Raw genomic sequence first — 8732 nt, 5'->3', positions numbered from 1 at the left:
TCCCGTCAGAGAGAACACACATCTAGGACCAGCCTGACGAGGCTGTCTCCAAACAGGTGGCTGTGGAGAGAGAGAAGCTGAGACAGGTGGCTATTACAGGGCACACCCTGGCCACCTCCCCAATGCCACCCAACCAGAGGCTCCTAATCACCAGAGGGCCTTGGGGCGGGGGGGTGGGGGTGGGGTGGGGGTGGGGGTGGGGCTTTCTCGGGCTCCTTTGACCTCGCCAGCACATGCACATGTACAAGCATACCCTTAAACAGGAGTGAGAGCCCATTCATGCACCATATGACAGACACCTACCTTTGCCCAGACATAGGTGTGCAGAGCCAGCATGGAAGCGTCTGCACTGGAGTGTAAGCGTGTACAAACATGAATATGTGCACACACACACAGCACACCTGTTCTCAGAAAAGCTGCCATAGGTGCACACATGTCCTCATTCATGCCTTGATTCCTGTGCACTCATGAACACAAACATGTGTGCGCCGTATTCACACATGTACACTCAGAGCCTAATCTGGCTTCTCTAAAAAAAAGGTGCTAAGATAGAGATTTGAATACAAGTAGTGGACTTGGGGTGGCAGGAAGCACAGGGCGGAAGACAAGAGACAAGGAGGGTGTGTTAATGAATGATTTGTCCATGGAGGTCCCTGGGGCTTGGTCCTGATGAGTTACACACATTCTCAGGAATTGTGGACACACTCTGGAGTGCACTTTGGAACTGTGCAAGAAAGTTGGAGTGTTTGTCTGAAACTCCTGTCCCTCGATGGCCGAGTGTTGCTCCTGGGCATTAATTCTCCTGAATTTCTAAGCTGAGTGCACCCAGGAAACCCCCTTAGAAGGAGACACAGAAAGCCATTAGCATAAGCAAGAGCTGTCCACAGGGGCCCACAAAGTAGACCAGGAATATGAGTGGGACACTGAGAATGTCCACTGCACACAGGGGACACCCCGACACAGGCACTCTCAAAAACATGTAAATGGGGAGTAAAGATATATATGCTAAAGACACAGATGGTGACTGCAGCCATGAAATTAAAAGATGCTTGCTCCTTGGAAGATAAGTTATGACCAACCTAGACAGTGTATCATGTCAATGTATGGCAAAACCAATACAGTATTGTAAAGCAAAATAAAGTTAAAAAAAAAAAAAAAAGCAGAGACATTACTTTGCCAACAAAGGTCCGTCTAGTCAAAACTATGGTTTTTCCAGTGGTCAGGTATGGATGTGAGAGTTGGACTATAAAGAAAGCTGAGCACCGAAGAATTGATGCTTTTGAACTGTGGTGTTGGAGAAGACTCTTGAGAGTCCCTTGGACTGCAAGGAGATCCAATCAGTCCATCCTAAAGGAGATCAGTCCTGAATGTTCATTGGAAGGACTGATGTTGAAGCTGAAACTCCAATACTTTGGCCACCTGATGCAAATAACTGACCCATTGGAAAAGCCCCAGATGCTGGGAAAGATTGAAGGTGGGAGGAGAAAGGGACGAGAGAGGATGAGATGGTTGGATGGCATCACCGACTCAATGGACATGAGTTTGAGTAAACTCCAGGAACTGGTGGTGGACGGGGAGGCCTGGCATGCTGCAGTCCATGGGATCACAAAGACTGAGCAACTGAACTGACTGAACTGAAAGATTTATTATTTGCTTTGATGCCAAGAGCTACATTTTAATCACACTAACTAGCCTGAAATTGGCATGCTGGTGCTGCTGTTGCTAAGTCTCTTCAGTCGTGTCCGACCCTGTGCGACCCCATAGATGGCAACCCAGCAGGCTCCTCTGTCCCTGGGATTCTCCAGGCAAGAATACTGTAGTGTGTTGCCATTTCCTTCTCCAGAAATTGGCATATGCCTTACAATTAAAATAAGCAGTGATTTTTTTTTTCATTTCTTTTCTTTTTAGTTTGTAAAATGATGGTACATATTATCACTGGTAGAGTCTCTTTTTTTGGCCACACCCTCAGCAGGTGGGATCTTACTTCCCCTACCAGGGATCAAACACCAGCCCCCTGCATTGGAAGCATGGACTCTTAGCTGCCAAAACTCTTTTTGAAGGATAGTGTTACTGGATAGAGAACTATGAACATCAGTTCCCCATCTCCAGGGTTTGTTTTGTTGCTGTTTTCTGTAGTTGCTGCTGCTGTTTGCTTAGTGACTTTCCTGAACTAATTCTGTAAATCCTGTATTCTTCGTCAAGTGTGGCCATTGAAGTCTCTGTTCAGTTAACTTAGTGGTCAGCTAAACACCCTCTTCCAACAACACAAGAGAAGATTCTACACATGGACATCTCCAGATGGTCGACACCAAAATCAGATTGATTATATTCTTTGCAGCCAAAGATGGAGAAGCTCTATACAGTCAGCAAAAACAAGACCGGAAGCTGACTGTGGCTTGAATCATGAACTCCTTATTGCCAAATTCAGACTGAAGTTGAAGAAAATGAAGAAAACCACTAGACCATTCAGGTATGACCTAAATCAAATCCCTTGTGACTATACAGTGGAAGTGAGAAATAGATTTAAGGGAGTAGATCTGATAGAGTGCCTGATGAACTATGGATGGAGGTTCATGACATTGTGCAGGAGACAGGAATCAAGACCATCCTCAAGAAAAAGAAATGCAAAAAAGGAAACTGGCTGTCTGAGGAGGCCTTACAAATAGCTGTGAAAAGAAGGGAAGTGAAAAGCAAAGGAAAAAAGGAAAGATACACCCATTTGAATGCAGAGTTCCAAAGAATAGCAAGGAGAGATAAGAAAGCCTTCCTCAATGATCAATGTAAAGAAACAGAGGAAAACAATAGAATGGGAAAGACTAGAGATCTCTTCAAGAAAATTAGAGATACCAAGGGAACATTTCATGCAAAGATGGGCTCAATAAAGGACAGAAATGGTAGGGACCTAACAGAAGCAGAAGATATTAAGAAGAGGTGGCAAGAATACACAAAAGAACTGTACAAAAAAGATTTTCACAACCAAGATAATCACGATGGTGTGATCACTCACCTAGAGCCAGACATCCTGGAATGTGAAGTCAAGTGGGCCTTAGGAAGCATCACTACGAACAAAGCTAGTGGAGGTGATGGAATTCCAGTTGAGCTATTTTGAATCTTGAAAGATGCTGCTGTGAAAGTGCTGCACTCAGTATGCCAGCACATTTGGAAAACTCAGCAGTGACCACAGGACTGGAAAAGGTCAGTTTTCATCCCAGTCCCAAAGAAAGGCAATGCCAAAGAATGCTCAAACTACCACACAATTGCACTCACACGTTAGTAAAGTAATGCTTAAAATTCTCCAAGCCAGGCTTCAGCAATACATGAACCATGAACTTCCAGATGTTCAAGCTGGTTTTAGAAAAGGCAGAGGAACCAGAGATCAAATTGCCAACATCTGCTGGATCATGGAAAAGGCAAGAGAGTTCCAGAAAAACATCTATTTCTGCTTTATTGACTATGCCAAAGCATTTGACTGTGAGGATCACAATAAAGTATGGAAAATTCTGAAAGAGATGGGAATACCAAACCACCCGACCTGCCTCTTGAGAAACCTGTATGCAGGGCAGGAAGCAACAGTTAGAACTGGACATGGAACAACAGACTGGTTCCAAATAGGAAAAGGAGTACGTCAAGGCTGTATATTGTCACCCTGCTTATTTGACTTATATGCAGAGTACATCATGAGAAACGCTGGGCTGGAGGAAGCACAAGCTGGAATCAAGATTGCCGGGAGAAATATCAGTAACCTCAGATATGCAGGTGACACCACCCTTAAGAGTCTCTTGATGAAAGTGAAAGAGGAGAGTGAAAAAGTTGGCTTAAAGCTCAACATTCAGAAAACTAAGATCATGGCATCCAGTCCCATCACTTCATGGGAAATAGATGGGGAAACAGTGGAAATAGTGGCTGACTTTATTTTTTGGGGCTCCAAAATCCCTGCAGATGGTGATTGCAGCCATGAAATTAAAAGACGCTTACTCCTTGGAAGGAAAGTTATGACCAACCTAGATAACATATTCAAAAGCAGAGACATTACTTTGCCAACAAAGGTCCATCTAGTCAAGGCTATGGTTTTTCCTGTGGTCATGTATGGATGTGAGAGTTGGACTGTGAAGAAGGCTGAGTGCCAAAGAATTGATGCTTTTGAACTGTGGTGTTGGAGAAGACTCTTGAGAGTCCCTTGGACTGCAAGGAGATCCAACCAGTCCATCCTAAAGGAGATCAGTCCTGGGTGTTCATTGGAAGGACTGATGTTGAAGCTGAAACTCCAATACTTTGGCCACCTGATGTGAAGAGCTGACTCATTTGAAAAGACCCTGATGCTGGGAAAGATTGAAGGCAGGAAGAGAAGGGGACGACAGAGGATGAGATGGTTTGATGGCTTCACTGACTCGATGGACATGGGTTTGGGTGGACTCCGGGAGTTGGTGATGGACAGGGAGGCCTGGTGTACTGTGCTTCGTGGGGTTGCAAAGAGTCGGACACAACTGAGTGACTGAACTGAACTGAACTGAATGATTAGACATTTAAGGTTTTCTTAAATGCTGTGAACCCGTAAGTCTCACAGTCTTTGCCATAGGACTGAGTGTATGTATTGGGGGGATTTAAAACTCTGTCTTCACCTTCTGCTTACATAGAGCCTCAGATCAGCCACAGGTGAAAGATTATGGCCTTCTGACATCTTTCCTAGGCATGCACATTGGCCTTCTAGAATCCCCGGATATGTTAGGGATTTTCAAAGTCCCTCATTTATTCCCTTAATTTTCTTTTAAGATTTTTGGTTATTCTCTTCTTACCTCTAACTAAGATATTGCTGCCTCAGGGAGCTGTGATGTTAAACAATTGCCTCTGATTGTTGTCACAAAAGCCTTGGGACATAGAACTTTTGCACAGAGAGGACAAATAAAGACCAGTTCTAAAAATGAAAATTTTGAGCAATTTGCCAAACAGCTCAAGTAATAACAGTTCTATGGGAGTGAAATTTTGGGGATTTCCAAGCCTGCTCTGTCTGCTCTAGTGGCTGCTAGGCTGACGGTTTGCACAGTTACTGTGGTTGCAAAGCTGTCGGTTTTACTATAGAGCTGGGGAGATGAGATAAGATTAAATTGAAACATCACAAAACTCACTGTTCTTACCAAGGTTTGGCCATTTTTCTTGAATTAACACCCCTCACATTGTTGTATGCCTTTAGTTAATTTCCGACGTTCAAAGCAAATATATTCAAGAGTTTTTCCAGTGTTCTCATTGCTTTTATGGAGGATTAGATTTTTGGAAGTCCTTCCTCCATCATTCCGGAAGTCAGCCACTAAGATGCTGACCTTTCCTCTGTATCTTTTTCATTGTATCAAGTTTTTAGCATGTCTAATTATTACCCAATCAAAAAGAAAATATATATGAAAGCAAAATATGGTGTTTACACACATGTTCACACATTGATGCAGGAGCCTACATTAATTTGTCTGTGACACGTATTTGTTCATCCACATGGGGGCGTGACAGGGTCAGCTTTGTGCTTCAGAAAGATCTGTCCCCCAGGACCTCCCTAGTGGTCCAATGACTAAAACTCTACACTCCCAGTGCAGGGGGCCCAGGTTCTAGCTCTGGTCAGGGAACTAAATCCCACATGCCCCAACAAAGATCAAAGATCCCACACGCTACACCTAAGACCTGGTGCAGCCAAATAAATAAATGTTAAAAGAAAAAAAAAGAGTCAAGCTGGATTCTAAAAGAAAGATCTCCCCCACTCTTGGCTCAATGTGGAGCACAGAGAGGATGCAGTGGGAGGCAGAGAAGCAAAGAAGAGGCTGGAGTCATCTGGCAATAGTGACGATATGTCAGGGACTTGGTCCAGGGGCAGCTAAAATTACCCTGGGCACCCCATGAGCACACAAGCCCAGGCACATACATAGGCAGGGACATGAGCCACGTGTTCAGGCATGCATGCATCCTGAAACGTGCTGTTGAAGTTAAAGAGGGGCTGGAGGACTGGATTGTAAGCCATAAGGGAACCTGGTGAGAAGGACCAGGTTTGACAGTACAGGGAGGAGGGAGGTGTGGTTTGTCCAGGCCTGAGTCCCTGGGCCCACCAACCTCCCCTCTATCAGGCTGAACCCATACACTGCCCTTCTGCTCTGGAATATCCCTTTCCAGCTATGCAGACCCCATCCTCATTTTCTCAGCAACCCATCTCTAGGGCACAGCTTGGCCCCCTGATGTGTTATCAACTCCTCTTATATCACCCTAGGTCACTTCTCTTCCCTGTGAGCAGTTTCTACAGATGAGGGTTATGTTTGTTTCCTGACCTCATCCACCCCCAGAGTTCATCTCATCTTTAGCTCTGAGCCATTCCACGGTAGGGAGCATACACACAGAGGATGGAAGCTAGCTGAGTAAGACCCTGGATGTTTCAGACACACGATGTGTGTGTGCTCAGTTATGTCCGACTTTCTGTGACCCTATGAGCTGTAGCCCACCAAGCTTCTCTGCCCACAGAATTTTCCAGGCAAGAATATTGGAGTGGGTTGCCATTTCCTTCTCCAGGGGATCTTCTCGACCTAAGGATCAAACCCACGTTTTCTGAATTGGCAGGCAGTTTCTTTACCACTGAGCCACCTGGGAAGCCCTCATCCCAAATCCCCAGCAACACCAAAGATTACAGGTCTCCTACATCCAAGATTCAGGATTTTTAAACATACAATTTATTTTTATTATGACTTATTTCAAATATCAATGTAAAGAACAATGTCATGAAGACCAATGTACTCACTACCCAGTTTTAACTTAGAATGATGCCTGACGTGCTCCTGTTCTTGGTGGTTTAGTTGCTAAGTCATGTTCAACTCTTGTGACTCCATGGACTGCAGGCTGCCGGGCTCCTCTGTCCATGGAATTCTCCAGGCAAGAATACTGGACTGGGTTGCCATTTCCTTCTCCAGGGGATCTTCCTGACCCAGGAATCGAACCCAGGTCTCTTGCATTGCAGGCAGATTACCAACTGACCTACAAGGGAAGCCCAAAAACCTGGCAGTGGTTTAGTCACTAAAATTTGTATATTTATACCATTTATTTGCATATTTACCCTACAAATTTGCATATTTATAAATATATATTTTATTAGTTATGACCTTTTAAAGAAATAAAATGTTACAGCTACACTTGAAGACCCCTGTATACACCCCTCCTCAATTCAATCCCTTTCTCTTTCTCCCTAGCCCAAGGAAACACTCTCTAGGAATCCTTCTATGTTGTATTTTAACTGTTTATGAATGTATCCATACTGCTGGTGAGATTTTGATCTTTACTACATATTAAATAATACTTCGCCTTCTGCGACTTGCTTTTTATTTTTTTCCACTCACCATTATAGTTTTGAGATTTATTCATGTCGATGCATGTGGCTGAAGTTCGTTACCTATAACCGGTGTGCTCCATTTACTAATCTGTCACATTTTATTTATCCATCTCCCAAATGGAAGATTGTAATGGGAACTGAGTAATCCTGGTTTTTGTGATTTTGAGATTCCAAGATCCCCAAATTATATCATTCTAATATCTCAGTGTTGAGAACAGAAGGAGAAGGGGATGACAGAGGATGAAATGGTTGGATGGCATCATCAACTCAATGGACATGAGTCTGAGTAAACTCTGGGAGATAGTGAAGGACAGGGAAGACTGGCATCCTGTAGTCCATGGGGTCGCAGAGTTGGACACGACTGAGCAACTGAACAACAAATGTTTCAGTGTAGTCAAATGATCCTTTTGAAGTATGCATCCAGTTTCTTATTTCCAATTGGTGTCCTCCTGGTCTTAAGTTTGCAAAGCCACAGGCAAATCCCATGGACGGAGGAGCCTGGTAGGCTGCAGTCCATGGGGTCGCTGAGGGTTGGACACAACTGAGTGACTTCACTTTCATGCATTGGAGAAGGAAATGGTGACCCACTCCAGTGTTCTTGCCAGGGACGGGGGAGCCTGGTGCGCTGCCGTCTATGGGGTCGCACAGAGTTGGACACGACTGAAGCGACTTAGCAGTAGCAGTAGCAGGCCTGAAAGGAGGAGGAGGGCTTAGGGGCACAAACAGCAGAGGTGGGAGGCAGGCTGATGGTCTGCAGAGTGCCCAGGCTCTCAGACACCCCTGAGACCCCAAAACAGCTCCCTCAGCTGGGCTTGGGATGAGGAATCAGAAGGAGCCTTGAAAGCTAAGGCCTCTCAGAAAGGAGTCCCACCCAAATTCCAGGCCTGAGGATGGCAACAGAACTGACAGTCATGTCCAGAGGCCTTGAGAGCAGGGGTGTTGCTGTTATTGTTTAGTCTCTAAGTTGTGTCCGATGCTTTGTGACCCCAAGGACTGTAGCCCATCAGGCTCCTCTGTCCACGGGATTCTCCAGGGACGAATACTGGAGTGGGTTGCCATTTCCTCCTCCAAGGGATCTTCCTGACCCAGGGATTGAAACTGCCCTCTTGTACTAGCAGGTAGATTCTTTACCACTGAGCCACCAGGGAAGCCTGAGGGCAAGGTGACCTGTGCCCTACTCCAGACTTAATCCCAGGGAAGAAAAGTCTGGGTACACAGACCTGAGATGACCTCTCGGAGGCCCCCATGCCTGGCATGGTGCATCAGGGAGACTCCCCAGCCCCAGAGGGGCCTCCAGACAGCAGGACCCTGGGATGGCCATCAACAGAGAGAGGGGCAGCATGTCTTCATGGTGGACAGCAACTGAGGGTCAACTGTCCTTCCT

This window comes from Capricornis sumatraensis, chromosome 15 (genome assembly GCF_032405125.1).
Source record: "Capricornis sumatraensis isolate serow.1 chromosome 15, serow.2, whole genome shotgun sequence".
NCBI classification, from domain to species: Eukaryota; Metazoa; Chordata; class Mammalia; order Artiodactyla; family Bovidae; genus Capricornis; species Capricornis sumatraensis.
This window is presented reverse-complemented; position numbering follows the sequence as displayed.